Here is a 22,327-nt window from a genome sequence, read left to right on the forward strand (position 1 = left end):
CCCCATTTAATTGTTACTTTTATAGACTGAAAATAGCAAATAGAATTGATCTTGTCTCTCTGTGGTTCGACCCTTACTATCACTAGCTATAGTTTTAGTTCGGATTTATAAATTTAATTTTGATACAAAACGACGGTATCAAATTTTGGCGCCGTTGCCGGGGAGACGGTGTAATTCTGTTTGCTTTAGTTTTAGTTTATTTTTCTTGTCTCAACGAACTTTGGTTCCTTGAGGCCGTTGCTTACTCTTGCTTCTAGTTTTGCTCTTGCACAGTTAGAAGACAGGTTTTTGAGAGGAAGACTTGAGTACTCTCAGTTTTGCGAACATGACTACGATATATGATAATCTTCAGCCAAAAGAGAAGCACATTCCAAAGGGACACGTATTACCTACCCCCACTACTGGTCACTTCGAATTTCGTTCCTCTTATATTGATTTAGTGAAGCGAAATCAGTTTGCTGGTCTACCGGACGAGAATCCTTTGAAGCACATGCAAATTTTCACAGACTACTGCTGTTCCATACCTGTACCGGCTGGGGTGACCCAGGATGAAGTAAAGGGGATAATGTTCTTATACTCCTTGAAGGATTCGGCGCGAGATTGGTACCGCTACCTTGATAGGGTAGCAGCTGGAGTCACAGATTGGACATCTCTAGCATTAGCTTTCTACAAAAAGTACTTCCCACTTGCAAAGACTGATGCCTTGAGAAGTAAAATTACAAATTTCCAACAAGGACCTGATGAGGGCTTTTGTGAAGCATGGGGACATTTCAAGAGTTTGGTTCGGGCCGTCCCTCACCATGGTTTCCAGCAGTGGTACCTTTGCAACTTATTCTATAATGCTTTATATGATGACTACAAGGTTATCCTGGACGCAGCTGCGAATGGTAGGTTCCAAAATAATACCGGTCAGAATAAAGGTTGGAACACTATTGAGGAGATGGCAGTCCATAGAGCTGAGTTTGGGAGCTCACGTGGAAACTCGCGAAATCAAAGTGATGAAATGAGTGCCGTTGCGACACTTATAGCTTCTATTACAGCCCGGCTCGAAAAGCTCGAGACTTCTAAGGTTCTCGAGAGAACAATTGAAATTCCTGTTCATAACTCAAATGAGACCGAGGAATTGAGAGAGACAATCCGAACTCTTTTGGTTCTAGTCGCGAAAATAGAAGCAGTCGGGATTGAGTCTACAAAGAATTTTGTCAAGCAATTGGAGAATTTAGAGGCTAAGCAAGTCGCCAATTCTTCAAGCAAATGTGAAGGGCCAATTGAAACCATTAAAGCCATCAATCTCCGAAGTGGCCTTTCTTATGATGGTCCTGATAAGCCAAGAGAAGACTCGGGAAAGGACGAAAAGAAGAATTTAATTACTGCTGCAAAAACGAGCTTTATTGTTAGTACGACCGGTTGATCGACCAACAACAGCAGTCGATCGACCGGGATGTCAGATAAAAAAGTCTCTGTCCAGGAACTATTCACGCCCAGTGTGATTGGTCGATCGACCGAGCCCAATGGTCGATCGACTGGGTCTCCAGTGCACGACGCAAATCCGTCAACTAGTTTGCATGATTCTACACTTATTGATGATTTGACGCAGGTTTTAAACTTACGGAAGCCGAAGGTTACTGATCCTACGGCTAGTGTTGCAGTCCCGTATCCGGAGCGTTTAAAGAATACTAAGCTGGAGCGCAAGTTTGGTAAGTTTTTGAAGATGGTCAAGAATCTCGAGGTAACAATTCCTTTCACTGACCTAATTACCTAGGTACCCTCTTACACTAAATTGATGAAAGACATTTTGAATCGTAAGAGAAATTTTCATGATGATGGTAATGTTGCTTTTGTGGAAGAATGCAATGCTCTTTCGCAAATTAATATACCACCTAAATTAAAGGATCCGGGTAGTTTTTCAATTCTCTGCACTATAGGTAACCATGAAATTGGAAAGGCCCTTTGCGATTTAGGGGCCAGTGTCAGTGTCATGCCATATTCTGTTTGTGAAAGGTTAAATATTGGTAGACTTAAGGTAACCGATATCACCCTTTAGATGGCAAATTGTTCGACTCAGAGACCTTTAGGAGTCTTAGAGGATGTACCCGTTCGAGTGGGTAAGTTTTTTATTCCTGTCGATTTCGTTGTTTTGGACATTGCAGAGGACAGTCAGATACCTATTATTTTAGGTAGACCATTTTTACATACAGCTGGAGCTGTAATAGATGACACCATTAAGTTCAGTCTTGCTCGTAAGGCTACTGAACCTGCTGATGATGATACATGTTATTCCATTGATATTGTTGACAAGGCTGTTAATTATAACTGGAGGGAATCCTTAGCCAAGGATCCCTTAGCTGATCTAACCCGTTTAGATGAGTGTCTTTGTAATCAAATGACGGAGAATGCTGAGGAGCCATATGCTTTGGTAGCCTCAATGGAGAGCTACGAGCTCAATGAGGAAGAAGATGAGATGCTCTTAAGCCTGGTCAACGAGAATTTGGTAAACACTTGCTATACCATTGAAGCTGATTCTGTCTATGCTGTAGAGGTAAAGGTGCCAGAGCGTAAGCCACCCTTCCTCCTAATCTTAAGTATGTTTTTCTAGATGATACGGAGCAGTACCCAACTATTGTTAGTGCTAAGCTTAATGATGACCAGCTTTCTGCTTTGATGTATGTGCTTAAGAAAAAAAGGAAGCCTCTAGGTTACTCTTTGGATGATATTAAGGGCATCAGCCTTGATATTTTTATGCACAGGATAGAGCTGGAGGAAGGCCACAAGCCTTACAGATAGGGTCAACGCAAGTTGAACCCAAAGATGCAGGAAGTTGTTATGGCTGAGGTGATGAAACTACTCGATGCAGGTATTATTTATACAGTTGGCAACTCCAAGTGGGTTAGCCCAGTTCAGGTAGTTCCGAATAAAGGAGGGACTACCCTGGTTAAGAATGAGAAAAATGAATTAATACCAACACGAGTTGTGACAGGGTGGCGAATGTGCATTGATTATAGACAGTTGAATGCCGCCACCAAGAAAGACCACTTCCCCCTCCCTTTTGTTAACCAAATGAGTGAAAGACTTGCTTCTAACAAATTTTTCTGTTTTCTAGACGGATATTCAGGGTTCTTTCAGATCCCTATTCATCCGGATGATCAGAGTAAGACCACTTTTACATGTCCACAGGGTGTTTTTGCATACCGTAGAATGCCTTTCGGATAGTGTAACGCCCCTGCTACCTTTCAGAGGTGCATGATGCGAATTTTTTCTAATTATATAGAGAACATTATGGAGGTATTTATGGATGATTTCTCAGTTTATGGTAATGACTTTGATCGTTGTTTAGCTAACCTTGATAAAGTCATGCAGCGTTGTATAGATGTTAATCTTGTTTTAAACTGGGAAAAATGTCAGTTCATGGTCAATGAGGGAGTTGTGTTAGGGCATCTGATATCTGAGATCTGATAAAGGTATACATGTTGATAAGGCAAAAGTGCAGGTGATTGAGCAATTGCCCCCTCCCGTGAATGTTAAAGGAGTGAGGAGTTTCCTTGGTCACGCTGGTTTTATCGGCGTTTCATTAAGGATTTTTCAAAAATTGCTAAACCACTTACACATTTGCTCCTTAAGGATGTTGTCTTTGAGTTTACTGATGAGTGCCTTTTAGCTTTTAACAGGTTGAAGGAGGCCCTAGTTTCTGCGCCAATCATTCAGCCGCCTGATTGGGACCTCCCATTTGAGATTATGTGTGATGCCAGCGACTATGCGATCGGTGCAGTTTTGAGACAGCGGAAGAATAAAGCTTTGAATGCCATATATTATGCGAGCCAAACTCTGGATGAGGCTCAAGTCAATTATTATACCACTGAGAAGGAGTTTCTGGCTGTAGTTTTTGCCTTAGATAAATTTCGATCTTATTTGTTAGGTTCTAAGGTTGTTGTTTATACTGACCATGCAGCGCTGAAGACTCTCTTTCTTAAGAAGGATGCAAAGCCGAGACTTTTGAGGTGCATACTCCTTTTGCAGGAGTTTGATTTGGAGATCAAAGATAAGAAGGGAGCAGAGAATGTGGTGGCTGACCATATATCTCGTCTGCAGCTGATAGAAAGGGAGAATTCGTTACCTATTAATGATTCTTTTCCTGACGAGAGTCTGTTAGCTATTACTACTTCAGGGTCTTATCCACCTCCGTGGTTTGCTGATTATGCTAATTTTGCTGTGACAGGTAAGATACCACCCGAGCTTTCATGGCAGCAGAAGTAGCGGTTCGCTTATGATGCTAGACAATACTTTTGGGATGATCCTTATGTTTTCAATGAATGCGCAGAGGGTCTTATCCGGAGATGTGTGCCTCAATGGGAGGTGAAGGATATCCTAGAAGCTTGCCACTCTCCTGCCTATGGTGGTCGCCATGGTCCGTCCCGGACTGTGGCTAAGGTACTCCAATCTGGTTTCTATTGGCCAACTTTGCATGCAGATAGTCGCAATTTTGTTGCTTAGTGCGATGCTTGTCAAAGATCGGGGAATATTTCCAAGAGACATGAGATGCCATAGGTAGGCATTCTAGAGGTTGAGATTTTTTATGTTTGGGGCATTGATTATCAAGGACCTTTTCCGAGCAGTCAAGGTAATAAATATATCCTCGTAGCTGTAGATTATGTGTCCAAATGAGTAGAAGCTATCGCTACTCCCCATTGCGACGCAAAGGCCATGATTAAACTGTTTAAAAATATTATTTTCCCTCGTTTTGGTGTCCCTAGGGTTGTCATTAGCGATGGGGGAATGCATTTTAAAGAGAAACAACTTAGTGCTTTATTGACTAAATTCGGTGTCCAACATCGTAGAGATTTGGGGTATCATCCCCAAACTAGTGGTCAGGTTGAGATTTATAACCGGGAATTGAAAGAGGTTTTAGATAAAGTTGTTTCTAAATCACGGAAAGATTGGAGTTTTAAGTTAGATGATGTCTTATGGGCTTATAGGACTGCGTTTAAAACGCCAATTGGGATGTCACAATTCCGATTGATTTATGGTAAGACATGTCATTTACCTGTTGAGTTAGAGCGTAAGTCTTGGTGGGCTATATGTGATTTGAATTTGGATCCTAACCTCTCTCGTGAGAAACGCATGACACAGCTGAATGAGCTGGAGGAATTTAGGCTGCTGGCCTATGATAATGCTAGGATCTACAAAGAGAAAACGAAGCGCTGGCACGACAATAGAATCATCAAGCGCGAGTTCCATATTGGCGATAAGGTACTTCTTTTTAATGCTTGTATCCGTTTATTTCCTGGTAAGTTGAAATCCAGGTGGACTGGCCCCTATACGGTCACAGCAGTTATAAAATTCGGATCAGTTGAATTGGAGACCTTTGCTGGAGAAAGGTTCAAAGTTAATGGCCAATATGTGAAACATTGTCATGGTGCAGACGATTTCGTTGGGCAGGTCGAAGTACTATACTTTGACCTAATTTTAGAAGCTGCAAACTGAGGTAAAAAGGTCGTGCGGGACCTCTTAAACCAGCGCTAACCGGGAGGCAACCCGGCTTGTACATTTTTTGTAATTAGGTTTTTTACATTGTTATTTCATTTGAATTGCAATAGGACTTTCAGCTTATTTTCTTATAATTAGCAATTTCTTGGTTTGAAAAATGTGCGCCTTTGAGATTTTTTTTTCCAGGAATTTATTTTATGCACAGTGCGTAGGGTGATTTACTGAATGTTCATGAGAGAAAGACGGGAAAATGAAGTGGAAAAATAAATTTTTGACGATTTTGTGTTTAATTGCCAGCGTACGCAGTCGATCGACTAAGTTACTCAGTCGATCGACTGAGCAGAAAAGGGCAGAAGCTATTTCCTGGGGAGAGTGGTCGATCGACTGGATAAGATAGTCGATCGACCACCACGCGACATCAGAAGGAAAATTATAGGGAAGTTTTGATTTCTATTTCACTCATTCTTTCTCATTCAATCAAACAAAAAAAAAATAGAAACCCTTGTTCTTCCCCTTTCTTGCGATTTTCCTGCAAATCCCCCTTAATCTCGATTTTTCTTGCTTAAATCTTCAAGTTCTCGTCAAAGGTATGTCTCTAATCTTCTTTTAATCCTTTATTTTCGATTCTCGCTGCATTTCTATGCCCATATTTCGAGACAAGCTACCTTTTGATCGAAAAATCGATTTGGGGAAAATCGATTTCAGGCCAATTTCTTTCGACTTTTATGCTTTAATTGCCTTTGCTACCCTTTCCCCTTGACTTTCGAGAAAATTTAGCAACTAGGAGATGCTTATAGCCTTTTTCCCCAAATTTTTCGAAACCCTAAATTCATGTTCAGTTCTGATTTTGTTTCGGGTTTTCTAAATTGTCAGTGTTAGGGATTAGGGGAAGCTTGTTGCTAATTTGTTGTTTGCAGGAAGCAACAATGACGAAAGGAAAGCAGCCGATGTTCGAAGGTCAGTCCAGTCAGGGAGCTGCCAAACGGCCGCGGGGTCCGCCATTAATGATCGAGGATACTACGGATAGTCTACCTGACTATCCGCAGGTTATTTTCTCCACTTCTACTCTGCGAGCTAAATTCGCTCTCTTTGTCGCAAAAATGAAAGTTCAGGCCACCCGTTTTCTTCATCGGCCTACTTTAGAGAAATTAGGATGTTTCGAGTCTGTTGTGTCTCTGCTAAATGGGACAGGAATGTCGGGTCTTGTGGACATGGCTGAGTTCACTTACTACACTTTGAACCTCGAGTTTTTCTCGTCTTATGTTTTTGACCAGGCTTCTTTTGAAGCCAACAAGGATGGCCCTTGCATTTCTTTTCAGCTATTCAATGTCACCTACTCCCTGACACTAGCCGACTTTGCTCGATTTTTGGGTCTTTATTTCGAGGGTAACACCTCGGAAACTTCTGATGTTCACCGGGTCATGTGGTCGTGTATCTCTGTCTGGAACGGCCCTAAGAGGACGGGCACTTTCGTCCACTTGCTCCCTTTTCGTTATTTTTTACGGCTGATGGGTAATACCATTTTCGGCTGCAAGGAGTCAAATAATTTGAATACTATTGAACTGTCTATCTTGGCGGGCTATCTGAACATTGAAAGTCGGGTAGTCCGTATCTATAACATCGCGTTTTTGACCTCCCCTGTTTTTGGCTGGTTTGGGGAGGTCTTCTTTTGTGAGTTCCGATCCCTTTTGTTAGTTTCCTTTTATTATTTTGTTGCTTTTATCCTTCCCTATATTGTTGTGAATGCTAGTGATTTTCTGCTGAGCACAATGGGGGCATTGTGCGTTTTGGTTTGGGGAGGGTATTTGCATATGTCTTTAGCTTGCATTTGTGTTTCTTTCGGAAAAAAAAATCGAAAAATTCATAAAATTCAAAAATATCACGTTTACTTTTGCATATAGTCGAGTCGGATCGGAGTTTATTAATGATGACATTGCACTATTAGTCAAATATATGCCATTCCTTGCCTTTTCACAACTGCTTAGCGAGAATTAAAAGTGATTTCTCAAATTTTGTTGTGGAATTTACTTCGGGTTATTAGACTTGACTCATTTACTTTTGGCAAACTACTTATACTTTCTGAGATATAGAGCCTATAACTGGTGACATTCATGACCGGTTAGTTTAGGATTGAGAGTAGTACTCCCATCATTTCATGTTTTGCACGTGTATGAGTTTTGATTGCTTATTGCCTATACGCATCGGTTTGTGGTCGGTATTGCGTGTTTTGAGAACTATTGCATCTCCCCCTTTCTCATTTTGCCCCATTAACTCCACTATAAGCCATATCTGCCAGTTGCCCTTAACTACATCCCATACTTAGCCTACCATTGTGCCGAGCTAGGAAGTAGTAGAGGAATTTGTCGAATTATAGCAGTTTTGGTACGTTTCTGTACTGTTAGAGTGAGTATTTATGAGAATTGCAGGAGTTGCTAATGTGTCAGCCTGAAAAAAAAAAAAGAGAGAATGTCAGAAGAGGAAAAGAAAAAAAAACTCAGAAAAATGAAAAAAAAAAGAAGTTGATCTGGGCAGTAAGTATAGTCCAGTGGAGGTGGTCGATCGACTGGGTCTGATGGTCGATCGACTGCCCATCCAGGAAAAAGAAAATGAAAAAAAAAAGGAATTTAGAAAAAAAAAAGGAATTTAGAAAAAAATAACAATTCGGCTGAGTTGAGAATACACCTCATGTGCTTATTTCATGAATTGGAGGTGTCTGTTCTGGGATAGTGTGTTGCCTAGACGTTTAGAGGCAATTGTTTATATTTCGAGTTGGAGGAACGGGATACGGTTTCTGATGGTTTGTTAGGTACTAGCTTGGCTTCTTACCCTCACATTTCCATACTTGTTTCGCCCTTTATTTCCCACTTAACCTCACATATCCAAATCTTGCAATAGTTCGGCATGTAATAGTTCTTGACGGTGGTTATGCGTGTGTACGGTAGCTAGAATCATTATTCATACTAGTCAAGCATACATGTTTTGTCGGTCGCAGTCTAGGTGAGAGTCTGTATTTTCTTCCCTCTCTTCTATATATATTCTTACCATTTGCTTTGCTGAGGGAAGAGTGACCCGGGAGAGTCCGAATTTATGAGTCTTGCAAGGTCGAACGCCCGATTTAATTCCATGATATGCATAAATTTGTTCACTTGCTTTGAGCTTTGCAGTAGTTGATTATGTGCATTAAACGGTTTAGCATTGACTTGTAGCTAGCTCTGAGATATACTCCTTTCCATTAAGTTTTTAGTTGAGTCATAGTGCTTGCTTGGGGACAAGCAAGGTTTGGTTTGGGGAGATTTGATACGTGCATATTCTATACACTTTATTTGCAGTTTTGGCACGTATTTCCATGCGTATTCGTTAGCTTAAAGCTACTATTTCTACCGAAACGGTTTACTTTGCATGTTCTATGATTTATTGTAGGAATGAGTGGAAGTGAGCTAAATCAAGCCTAAATCGTCCTCCGGAGGCAACTTCAGGGAAGCTTGGAAGAAGGGAGTTCGCACTCACTCACTTTGGGATGCGTGCATTGGAGTGAAGTGGCTGATTTGAAGAGGAAAGGAGGTTACTGCACAGCTCAGTTGGTCGATCGACCGTGGACATTCAGCAGGAGTTACTGTACTGCACTGGCTGGTCGATCGACCATGCCCCTTAGTCGATCGACCAGGCCGCGAGGCTGAGATTGATTTTTCGTGTTAGACTTTTAAAAAGCCCAATTCTAATTAACTTTTTGGCATCGTTTATCAATAGAATGGAGGAATAATTTAGGTAATGCTTTTCATTATTCAAGAACTGAGTTTTAGATCTAGTTGGGAGACAAGAAAGTGCGACGACGGATTCCGATTTCTATTACTTTGTTCATCAATTAATTAGTAAGCTTTAATGTGATTTCCTTCTTCTTTCATTTTCTTGTCAATTTAATTCTTGTTGTTACTAATTTATTTTCAGCAATTCAGTTTTAATCTTTTGTCTTAATTTCAATTCCAATCATGTCAAGCTTATTCTTTGCTTTTAATTTTGCAATTGTCATAATTTTAATCATGCATAGCTAATCTTCTTGATTGGGAACGAGGTGAGCCATGGTGTAAATTAGGGTCAATTTTATTAGTATGATTTTCTTGCATATCGATCTTGTTTTCTTTTGATAAACCTATCATGCTAGATTGGAAGATTAGTAGTTAAGTTATCATTAGATTTGGAATTTCCTTTGAACGAAAGTTTTGAGAAATTCTAGGGAATTAGAAGACCGTAAGGTTAATTTGAGCATTGATCGAAAGGCTTGCTCAAATTTCCTGAGACCATATTACAGGACCTATACTACCCTATTGACCTGGCCTTAGCCATGGTGAACCGAAGTTCCTGATCTTCTTTTTATCTTGTTGAGAAATTTCGTATTTTAGCAATTAGTCATTAGAATCAAACAAATTCAAAACCCCCATTTAATTATTACTTTTATAGACTGAAAATAGCAAATAGAATTGATCTTGTCTCTCTGTGGTTCGACCCTTACTATCACTAGCTATAGTTTTAGTTCGGATTTATAAATTTAATTTTAATACAAAACGACGGTATCATGGACCGTGTAGCTGAGCATGTAATGCCGCAGCTTCTCTGTTGACCATACTAGGGCAAGGCATGTCTTTTCCAGTTGGGTGCACCTCGTCTCATAATCGATGAACTTTTTGCTGATGTAGTAGATGGCTCGTTCTTCACCGTCGACTGCTTGTGCTAGCATTGCTCCCATGGTCGTGTTCCAGGATGATCGAGTATAGGGATAAGGGAATCCCTTGTTGAGGTGGCATGAGGACAGGAGGTTTGGATAGGATTTCCTTTATCTTGTCGAAGGCCTTCTGACAGTGGTCGTCCCAATTGGTTTGATCGGAGGCGCGAAGCTTCTTGAAGATTGGTTCACAAATCATGGTGAGCTTGGCTATGAAGCGGCTGATGTATTGAACCTGACCGAGAAATCCACGAATCTCCTTCTCGTTCTTAGGCCGGGGCATTTGCTGAAGGACCTTGATTTTGGTTGGATCAATCTCAATGCCTCTTTTACTGACGACATGTCCCAAGAGTTTTCCGGAGGTGACCCCGAATGCACATTTCTGAGGATTTAGTCTCATGTTATATTTCCGCAGACGGGCGAAGAATTTCTGGAGGGCGTTGATGTGGCCGTCCCAATCTCTTAATTTGAAGATCATATCATCGACATATACCTCTACCTCCTTGTGCATCATATCATGTAAGAGAGTGGTAGCGGTTCTTTGATAGGTTGCGCTGGCATTGATGAGGCCGAAGGGCATGACCGTGTAGTAGTATGTACCCCACTGTGTAGTGAATGCAGTCTTGTGCATGTCTTCCTGAGCCATTTTGATCTGGTTGTACCGAGCATACCCGTCCATGAATGATAAGAGAGCATGTTCGGCAGTTGATACGTGCATTTTATATAGTCTTTTTAGCCTATTTTGTGCACGTATTTCTATGCTTTTATCGTGGTTTTACACTACGAAATGCCCCGAATATGCTACTTTGGGTTATTTTGTCTTATTTACAGGAAGGGACCCGAAAGGAGTGAAATCAAGCTATTTACCGTCCGTTTAGCATGCATTTGGAGGAAGAGATAATTTGGAGCGGGAAATATTGCTGTCTCGGGATGCGTGAAGGTGTTTCGGGAGCTAAAAGGACAAGTAAAGTCAATCTGACGAGAATGATGAGCTGCTGAAGTCAAGTTTCACTTGATCGAGTGATTTATTACTCGATCGAGTGGTGTTAGGTGCAATAATCAGTCGATCGAGTTGTTTGTTTAGTCGATCGACCAGTTCCTTTATAGCCTTACTCGATCGAGCACTATTCTAGGTCGATCGATCTATTTCTGAATCAAGTTCACTCGATCGAGTGATTTAAGTGGTCGATCGAGTGGATTTTTGCTTCGGGCTGGGCTTTTTAGTTATATTCCGTCATTAGGTTTAATCCTACTCCTATTTTCTTATAAAAGGGAGTTAGGGATGTCATTTGTAATCATCGGCGAATCCGGGAATCGACATACGTTACTTTCCCCCCGTCACTTTCATTTGTTACTTTTAATTCTTCATTTTCCGAATCCTTTAATCTAGTAATTTCTTCTTCCCTTTTTCTCTTTCTTTTAATGTTTATTGTTATTATTTATTTTATTCTTGTTTCCCCCATTTCCATGAGTAGCTAATTCCCCCTAGTATGTTAGGATTAGGGAAGCCGTGGTAGCGATGCTTTAACTGTATTAAATAGATTAGCCCTGCGATAGGAATTATATTAGGCAATTTAATTGTTATCCGGTCGAATGAATGCATGCAGGAGACCATAAATTTAGTTAACCCCGACCTAGATCGAAAGATTGGAAGGGAAGGCTTGCTTAATTACAATAGAGTATTGCAGTGAGGGCGAAAGTTAAGCTGTTTACACTCTAGGGCGGTTTAAGGACCGAAAGGTGACGACCATAGCTCTTCTTATCAATAGTCTAATCGCCTTAATATTCCTGATATAATAGATCTGATAGCTGCCACGGTGGACCGACTCTTAGCATACTTCTTTCTCTTACTGTTAATTCTTTTCCCTTGCCTTAATCTCTAGTTTAGTTAAATCGATCAAACCCCTAGCATCGTGACATTAGACAGATAAATAGACAAATAGATAGTACACCGCCTCCCTGTGGAGATCGACCCTACTTGCCGCCGACGACATAGCGTAATCTAGGTATTTTATTTTTGGTACGAAACGACAAAGTATCAAATTTTGGCGCCGTTGCCTGGGAGGCAATCTATTTATTTATTTGTTTAATTTTATCTGTTTTTAGCCTCGAGGGATTTTTCCCTTGAGGCCGTTCTAATCTTTTTCCTTGAGTCTTTTGTTTTGATAGGCCTTACAGTACTACCTAGACAGTTCTAGGTGAAAGACATCAAAGGAAGGCTTGAGTACCTTTGACCCATCACCGATGTCCCATTATATGGAACAGTAGGTGATCTCGCTACGGAGATGTGGTTCTGCTGGGCACAATGCAGTACTGTAGTTGTGCCGCCACATCCACCCTATCAATGGCCGCAAACAAGATCCTCCTGATATACAAGAAGAGGAGATTGCGAGCTGAAATCTTTATTGCGTACACTTGCATCTCAATTGCAAGATCGTGATCGAGAGAGGCAAGATCATGATAGACGCACTTCTTCGCGACTTGAAAAGCTCGAATCGACATTGCTCGAGTTAGCGGTGAGATACAAGAAGAAGAGGTTGCTGAACTGAGGTCTTTAATGGAGATACTTGCATCTCAAGTGCAGAATTATGATCGAGTGAGGCAAGAGAGTGATAGACGTGCGGATGCTCAAATCCTTGAGCTCGAGTCTGTAGTTGCTCAGTTAGCAGCTGAGATGCAAGAAGAAGAGGTATACCTTGTCGAGAGCGGTTTCTCCCCTGAGAAAACCGTGTTACCCAATGTTGAGGATGACTTCTATGACTCGGACGACGAGTTCCTTTCATATTTCACTGCCCCACGTGAAGATTTCAGCTCTATGCAGGAAGAATCACTCGATCGAGTGACTTATAATGGTCGATCGAGTGAATTTCCAGAAGATAGTTCTCGATCGAGTGATGTTGTTACTCGATCGAGTGAGATGCGGGAGGAAGTTGGTCGATCGAGTGATTATTCTGCTCGATCGATCAAATGGTCATTGGGAGCTTTGGTTCGTCATTTTGGTTTGATTTGGATGACGAGTCCGACGATGATGAAGGTTACGGTAAACCTCCCCTATTCACAAATAGTCGGATACACTTGAATCTGCGATTTACGGGATGGATTCCACTGAGGAGGTTGATGAAGAAGCAGTTGAGACGGTAATTGCTCCTAGCACGGAAGAGGTAATAAGCTCTTTTACCTATGATTCCGTCATTGAGAGCGACCGATCTGAGGTAGTAAACGATAATTTTATTATTGTTTGTTCTAATAGTATTTTGCCTCGTTTGACTCGCGCTGTTTCTTTTAAAGTTATACCTCCTCTCATATGGTCGATTAATTTAAAGAATTTTCACCGTCCTTATCATCTCAAAACTGTTAATCTGAATCGGAACCCCCATATATTGACAATTGCTCCCGCGCTCCTTTATTTTGTGGATAAATTTAGGAGCTCACATAGGAAATTTGTTAGACTTAAATGCTCACATAATTTCATTTCCTATTTCTGTATTCCACTTTGGTGCTACTTATCTTTGTTGTGCAGCACATGCGCAATTTTGACAAAGTTGTTTGCGCGCTTTGAGTTGCTTTGATTATAACTAATTATAGTGGCTCGAAGAAAAAGAAGGTCGAGCTGGGACCTGTCTGAAGCTAGCGCTACCCGGGAGGCAACCCGGCGAATTTATTTTGTTTTTATCTCAATTTCAGTTGTAATAAATGGTTTTATACCATAAAACTATCTCAGTGTGCTTGTCTTGTTAGTTTGCGGGCTGTTTTCATTTGCATTTTGCAGGAATTCATCGAGCATCACTCGATCGAGTGGTTTTTTTCTACTCGATCGAGCACTGTAGCTGAAGGATTCACTCGATCGAGTGATTAATCACTCGATCGACCCCCTGCAGAATGAGAAACCACTCGATCGACCCATATTCCTGTCGATCGAGCAGTTTTTGCATGCCCATTCACGTATTGACTTGGATTAGCTTCCTGAGACGGTTTTCCGGGCCTTTAGCAACCTCCCATTTCATGGTCGGTTTGGGGAGGTCCCCTTATTCGCGCAATCTTGTGAGTTTTTCCGCATTTACTCTCTTTCTCCTTTCAGTTTGCATTTCCTTTCCATGTTTTGGTACAATGGGGGCATTGTACGGTTTGGTTTGGGGAGGTTATGCATCCATATCTGTGTCTGCATTTTGTTTTTATTGCATTTCAGTTATCACATTTAATTTATGTTTGCATTGTTGTTTATTTCATAAAAATTCAAAAATCCAATAAAAATCAAAAAAAATTGTTAAAAATTCAAAAAAAAATCACGTTTATTTTAGCATATAGGTTGAGTCGGAACGGTGGATTTCCATGATGATATTGCACTACAACTGTCTTTTTGCTTAAGCCTTGCAATAAACTGTTATCTTATTAGCTTTGTCTCTTTGCATATCTACGAGTTAATGTTTAATTTAGCTGAACGAATAGACTTGACCTGAAATTTTGGCAACCTACTTATAATTTCTAAGGATTAGAGCCTTTTAAACTGGTGTCATTTATGACCAGTTTCATGTAGGATTGTGAGTAGTTACTCCTTGCATAGCATGTTCATTAATTTGCACGTATATGAAATTCAATTGCTTTTTGCTGTCATACATTCGGGTTAGTGGTTGGTGTCACATGCAGGGAGGTGCTTACAATTTCCCTTTTCTTTCATTTTTACCCATTTAACTCCACATTAGCCAAATTTGCCAGTTGACCCTTAGCTACATCCAAATTTAGCATGCCTTATCAAGCTAGTTTAGATTGTTTTGCGGTATATTGTCTATTGTATCAAGTTTGGCTCATATCATATTGATTTGGAGTTGGTAATTTATGAAGAAAAGGAGGATGATGAAAAATGACGTGAAAAAGAAAAAAAAAGAAAAAAGAAGTTGAAAAGAAAAAAAAAGAATTCGAAAAAGGAAAAAATTCGAAGAAAAGAAAAGAAACCGAAAAAATAAAGAAAAATAGAGAAAAGAAAAAAAAGATGTTGTTTGGTTGACGGTTTCTACTCCTATGTTCTATCTTATTTCATATGAGGAGTATGTTTGGTTCGGTTTGGTGAGTTTTATGCCAAGTGAAGGGCATGTGCTTATTCCATAATTGAGTTGGAAACGGATGTTGATATATGGTTTTGTTTAGGTACTAGCTTGATCACCTATACCTCCACATTCCCATAAATGTTTTGCCTTTTCTTACCCATTGCCTCACTTTACCATATCTTTGTAAGCCCTCGGCTGTGACGGACCTTGTTTGGTTGGAATGTATGAACGGTAGCTAGAATTGTTTATCATATTAGTTGCATGCATGTTTATGTGGGTCGTAGTCTAGGTGAGCGACTATTTTTCTTTCCCTCTTACATATATATGCTTACCCTTTGCTTCATGAGAGAAGAGTGACCCGTGAGAGTCCATTGTTAAAGGTCTTGCAAGGTCGACGGTTCAGCTTTATTTATAAACATCTTATAACTCGTTTGCATTTGACTATTTGCTATAAGTGTTAGTTTGCTTGCATTAAATTGGCTTAAGTGGGCATTTGTAGCTAGCTCTGAGTTATCTTTTTCCGTTCCTTTAGTCGCATTTTAGTTTACTCGAGGACGAGTAAAGGTTTGGTTTGGGGAGATTTGATACGTGCATTTTATATAGTCTTTTTAGCCTATTTTGTGCACGTATTTCTATGCTTTTATCGTGGTTTTACACTACGAAATGCCCCGAATATGCTACTTTGGGTTATTTTGTCTTATTTACAGGAAGGGACCCGAAAGGAGTGAAATCAAGCTATTTACCGTCCGTTTAGCATGCATTTGGAGGAAGAGATAATTTGGAGCGGGAAATATTGCTGTCTCGGGATGCGTGAAGGTGTTTCGGGAGCTAAAAGGACAAGTCAAGTCAATCTGACGAGAATGATGAGTCATTGAAGTCAAGTTTCACTTGATCGAGTGATTTATTACTCGATCGAGTGGTGTTAGGTGCAATAATCAGTCGATCGAGTTGTTTGTTTAGTCGATCGACCAGTTCCTTTATAGCCTTACTCGATCGAGCACTATTCTAGGTCGATCGAGCTATTTCTGAATCAAGTTCACTCGATCGAGTGATTTAAGTGGTCGATCGAGTGGATTTTTGCTTCGGGCTGGGCTTTTTAGTTATATTCCGTCATTAGGTTTAATCCTACTCCTATTTTCTTATAAAAGGGAGTTAGGGATGTCATTTGTAATCATCGGCGAATCCGGGGGAATCGACATACGTTACTTTCCCCTGTCACTTTCACTGTTACTTTTAATTCTTCATTTTCCGAATCCTTTAATCTAGTAATTTCTTCTTCCCTTTTTCTCTTTCTTTTAATGTTTATTGTTATTATTTATTTTATTCTTGTTTCCCCCATTTCCATGAGTAGCTAATTCCCCTAGTATGTTAGGATTAGGGAAGCCGTGGTAGCGATGCTTTAACTGTATTAAATAGATTAGCCCTGCGATAGGAATTGTATTAGGCAATTTAATTGTTATCCGGTCGAATGAATGCATGCAGGAGACCATAAATTTAGTTAACCCCGACCTAGATCGAAAGATTGGAAGGGAAGGCTTGCTTAATTACAATAGAGTATTGCAGTGAGGGCGAAAGTTAAGCTGTTTACACTCTAGGGCGGTTTAAGGACCGAAAGGTGACGACCATAGCTCTTCTTATCAATAGTCTAATCGCCTTAATATTCCTGATATAATAGATCTGATAGCTGCCACGGTGGACCGACTCTTAGCATACTTCTTTCTCTTACTGTTAATTCTTTTCCCTTGCCTTAATCTCTAGTTTAGTTAAATCGATCAAACCCCTAGCATCGTGACATTAGACGGATAAATAGACAAATAGATAGTACACCGCCTCCCTGTGGAGATCGACCCTACTTGCCGCTGACTTCTGTTAGCAGTAATCTAGGTATTTTATTTTTGGTACGAAACGACAGTATCAGCAGTATTATCCACCAGAATGTCAACATGTGGCAAAGGGAAGTCGTCCTTTGGACTCGCCTTGTTCAGATCCCTGAAGTCAACGCAAACCCGAATCCTCCCGTCTTTCTTCGATACAGGAACAATATTGGCCCACCCAGTCAGAGTACTCAGACACTTTGATGAACCCGGCCTTGAACTGTTTATCCACTTCTTCTTTGATTTTCAGGGCCCATTCAGGACGCATTCGACGCAGCTTTTGCTTCACGGGTTTAGCTCCGGGTTTAATGGGTATCCGGTGCTCTGCAATTTCCCTGTCAATCCCAGACATATTTTTTTTAGGACCAGGCGAATACGTCCTTGTTTTCGTATAAGAGGTCAATGAACTGTTTTCATTCCGAGGGGTCAAGGGTTGTCCCTGTCTTAAGTTCTTGAGGTGTGTTGTCGGTTCCTACGTTAATAGGTTCAGTCTCCTCAATGATGGGAGTCCTGGTTTCCCATTTGTCAAGTTCTTTGGCTATGTGAGGTGGGTAGCCACTCAAGTCAAATTCCTCATAGTCATTCATAATTGCATTGCAGTTAAATTGAGACGAGTCATAAGCAAACTTAGCGTTCATTAAGTTGACACGAGCGAAAAGCTCGGAGAGGACATACATCTCATGGTCAGTCTGAGGCGACACAACAGAGGAGGTGGCCCCTGGAACAGGCTCCACGTTGTCACCTTCCATGCACTACTACAGATACAAGATATAACAACGGGTAAAAACCGTTGCTAAAACAAAAAGCGGACGTTGTTAAAGCGGCCGTTGTAAAAGGTATTTACAACGGTTAGGTTATTTACTAAAACCGTTGTGGAAATTATTCACAACGGTTAAAAGCCATTGTTGTTGCGAGTAAGTCGTTGTGGAAAGTTTGAAAAACTTTTGGTGGGAAGGATATAACAACGGTTATCATATAAAAAACCGTTGTTGTATCTTTCCCACCAAAATTTTGAATACTTTTAACAACGGGTATACGTAAAATAATCGTTGTTGAAGTTGTTAGTAACAACGGTTCTTCATTTAAAACCTGTTGTTGAATATTATGCGCGGGTATTTGTGAAAGGTATTTACAACGGTTCTTTTTTTAAAACTTGTTGTTGAATATTATGCGCGGGTATTTGTGAAAGTTATTTACAACGGTTTTTGTTTTAGTAACCGTTTGTATTACATTTTCGTAATTTTTTAAAAAATTAAATTTGTTTCATGCCATTCAAAATCCTGCATATATCAGCACCAGCATAAATCACAGTTGGGTTCATCAGAACTCAATAGATTTGATACCGTCGTAGAGTACCAAAGATAAATTTATAAGTCCAAACTACTACTATAGATAGTGGCAGTTAGGGTCGATCCGCAGGGAGGTAGATGCAATTAATAGTTGTCTACTTTTAGTCTGAAGGTAATTGTTTTGAGGGGGATTTGGTTTGAATGATCTATAACTAAAGGCAGTAATATCAAAACTAAACTAAGGCAAGTAAATAGACAATAAATGAAAATATATGAAATCAAATATTAAAAGAATGCTAAGATGGTCGGTTTACTATAGCTTCGACAGCAGTATCCTGGGTAGGTCCGAGAAAATCACGTAAGACGGGAAAATAAGAAGTCCTCTCGGTCCATTCTTAACAGGTAAAAACCTTTCGGCCTAAGCTACGGGTCCCTAATATCACTAATACTAACTTTCGTCCTGAAAAGTGATTTAAAAGTCTAAATTAACTTATCTCTCGATCTTATTAATTTAGTCGTCTTAATTTGGTAGTCTATTTTCCGCCCCTATCTTTCGATCTTATCGTGTCGGTAAATTCCTAAACACTCAACTAGTCGCGTCCACTCGATTCGTCAAATATAGGAATTAAATTAATTAAAACGAAGTAACCCTCACGTGAGCTGGTCGATCGACTAGGGTAGGCGGTCGATCGACCAAGACGCAACTCAGACTAACCTAATCTACGTCGTCTACACTACAGGTCCCCTACATCCTAGCACAAGGGGTTTAGCTACTCATACTAAAAATAATAACAATGATAAAATTAATAATTGAAACAATCGAATTCATAATCGAATTAACTAAATAATTAACAGACATGAAACGATAATTTGGCTTTGGGAAATCTAAGCTAACAATTCTAACTACGGAGGATTTAAAGTAACAAAACTGAATGCAGGAACAGGAGAGTACCGTAAGGATGAATTGAATAGCAAAGACCAAAACCAAGTGCGGATAGTAAACTTTATTGACGGAGAATTAAACTAAAACTAATCAAAAGTTCAACTTTTTTGAAGAACCCTAATTAATTCCTAAAATTCGATGATAAAGACTCGATGCCTCTGGTTACGTTATATAGATAAACATACGTAACTTTATTCTCAAACCTAATTACAATGGGCTTCGGAATTCTAATCCTTTTAATTCACGTCAGAATTACGGTGTGTTCGATCGACCACTGATGCCAGTCGATCGACTGAACTGCGCTGCACAAGAGCTTCTGAAAGTCGTACTCTGGTCGATCGACCATGGGCACCGGTCTATCGACCATTTCAACAGGTACTTGGCTCCAAAAGCTTCGTAAATTCGTCTTTCGGGCTTCGATACGCGCACCAAGTTTGCTCCCCGAGTCTTTACTCCATGTCAAATGCAATGCTAAGTACTCGGGGACGGATTCGACTTGATTTCCGCTGAATTCTTCACATTTTTGCAATATTATACAAAAACACGAAAGTAGACGGACATGGGGACAATGGTAGCATAAACTACATAAATGAGCTCTGAAATGTGTGTAAAATAGGGTGTAAAATATCATATAAAAGATACGCATCAAGATTCAATTCAACCATAACAACAACATCATATATACTTACAATTTGATCACTTTTCATGAACTTAGATTCCTAAAACTGTGCATCCCCCTAGCTCTATCTACAAAGATCATTCCCTAACTTCAACAAAAAATTTACTAAGCTGATCTAAGCTCTAAGTATCATACATTTAGTCTTCATTGCAATGTTCTAAGACGTATATGCCCAACATGTCCCTTACCTCGTCTATTTGGTGCCCTTTGTACTAAGGTACATGTGGCGCGTTGATTACAAACTGCAGAAAAAACAAAGACAAAACATTATTGTAACAACATACATCATTCAGCATAGCAACATCAAGGTATAGCAGCAAGTAAGACAACATCAGCTCTAGTTTTAAAAAAGTAATAAACACATTATTAAATTACTAACCTTTTCTGGAATAAGGATATATCTTCGCATAATAATCTCCAACATGAACCGACAAACGTAGTATCCACATTGTATGCTATCCGGCTGGAGAGGGACCTATTATTACATAAAAAACGAAGAGACGAGAAGGCCCACATCATAATCTTGCACTTTAGGTATTGTATTTGCGCACGTATTATTATTAAAGACAGATTTTTGCACTTAAGGTATTGTATTTGAGCACGTACCCCTGTTATCGTAATAAAAGTAGGGCCATCATCAGAATCTTTCGTGGGTTAATCCTCGTTAGCTCTTTTCTTCTCAAAGGCCCTTTTTTTGTAATAAAAAAAGGAGGCAGAAACTCATATTTTTGGGGCAAAAATGAGCTTTTTACTATAAATAAAAATTGAAACTTAATATTATTATAAATAAATCAGTATTATAAACTTACTTAATAATCAAGCCTTTAAAAGTCTCGTTTGGTTCTCTATGCAAAGTGTCCAACCAAAAAAACTTTCTTCTTGGTCGGCATGATGGCTGCTAGTACTCAATGACTCCTACATCAAGAGACATCATCATTATTAACAAGTACATATATTATTTATGAAAATGCAATTGTAGGTGGAATCGTAATATTAATTTGTTTATTACCCGATTTCATTATAAGGGCAAAAATGACCTTTTTGTTTGTCGCCAATTCCCGAGCAATATAATCTACCTGATCTTCGTACAAAATCAACGTGATATGCATAGATAAAATATAGGGGCACAGAAATCCGTATTGATCACATTCAATCTTGTTCTCGGGGATCACTCTCGATTTCATTAACCTACATTATTACGGTATTAATTCCGGTATTTAAAACACTATCTAGTCAGAATATTAGAATATGAAATGATTTATTAAGAAACTTACTTCATTCAAATAAATAGGTGGTGGACATCAATCTCGAGAAGGCCAGCCCAAATGGCTAGCAGCTCCCATGACAAAATTGCTTCGCGCTCAATCCCTAAAATATCCTCCTTGAGCGGAATAATTATCAATTGTTCGGTTGCTATGCGACGGCTACCTCCAAATACAGTTTCCTCATCGTCAGCGTTCTTACTTTTAGCATGAATTCGCTCCCATAAAAATTAGTGGAGTTCATACTCCTAACATCTTTCAGTGCGGGGAAATAATGCTTTTCTCTTTTTGTGCTACTACCACCAGCCTATACATATAGATAAATAAAATAATAAAAAATCCAAAGGTAACATATCCTAGTTGGAGTAATAAAAATAAAAGAGTACTTAACTAAATACCTCATCAACCTGCTCTTTCAATGATGAGGCAGTAGTAGGTATGTCTGGGGACTTAGGCTTATCTGTCTTTTTTGTCCCCTACACAAAATTTCTATGCTTTTTAGAAATACAGAAAAAATATAAATAAAGGGAGGTTTTTAAAAAAATGGAGAAGTTAATTAAATACCTCATCAAGTTGCTGTTTCGACGAGGTAGTTGGCATATCTGGGGACTTAGGCTTATCCGGCTTATCCGTGTTTTTTGTTCCCTACAAAAAAAATAACATATAAATTTAACATATAAAAATTTAATATATAAAGGTATTTTTTCTAACCCCAACTGCTTTCGGTTGAGGCGGAGACGAACGAGCCAGGAAGATGTGAGAATGAGGCCATTGGATGAAACTTCCAACCACATCTGCCAGAATGGTAATGTCGTCACGAACTGGGACGGGCAGTTGAAATTTTTCATGGCCTTCTAAGACTTGAGTTATCTCCACTTTTCTATGATTCGGCAAAAGTTTTTTGCCATGAACCAATAAATTTTCTGCTGATTTGGTGGGAAAGTCTACGAGACCCCGGCCAACACGCACAGGTTTCGCGGATTTAGGGTTAGCAAGAATAACTACCTTCCTGTTTACGGCCTGAAGAATACACATACATT

General features: G+C 39.8%; 1 non-coding gene across 1 annotated transcript; it reads right to left on the reverse strand.

Moving 5' to 3' along the window:
* Window positions 1–698: 698 nt before the first annotated feature.
* LOC141635977 (small nucleolar RNA R71) lies at window positions 699–807 on the reverse strand. The gene has a single exon (XR_012540625.1). It is a non-coding gene; the product is annotated as a small nucleolar RNA R71 (small nucleolar RNA).
* Between the last annotated feature and the right edge of the window lie 21,520 nt (window positions 808–22,327).

This window comes from Silene latifolia, chromosome Y (genome assembly GCF_048544455.1).
Source record: "Silene latifolia isolate original U9 population chromosome Y, ASM4854445v1, whole genome shotgun sequence".
In the NCBI taxonomy this organism is placed as follows: Eukaryota; Viridiplantae; Streptophyta; class Magnoliopsida; order Caryophyllales; family Caryophyllaceae; genus Silene; species Silene latifolia.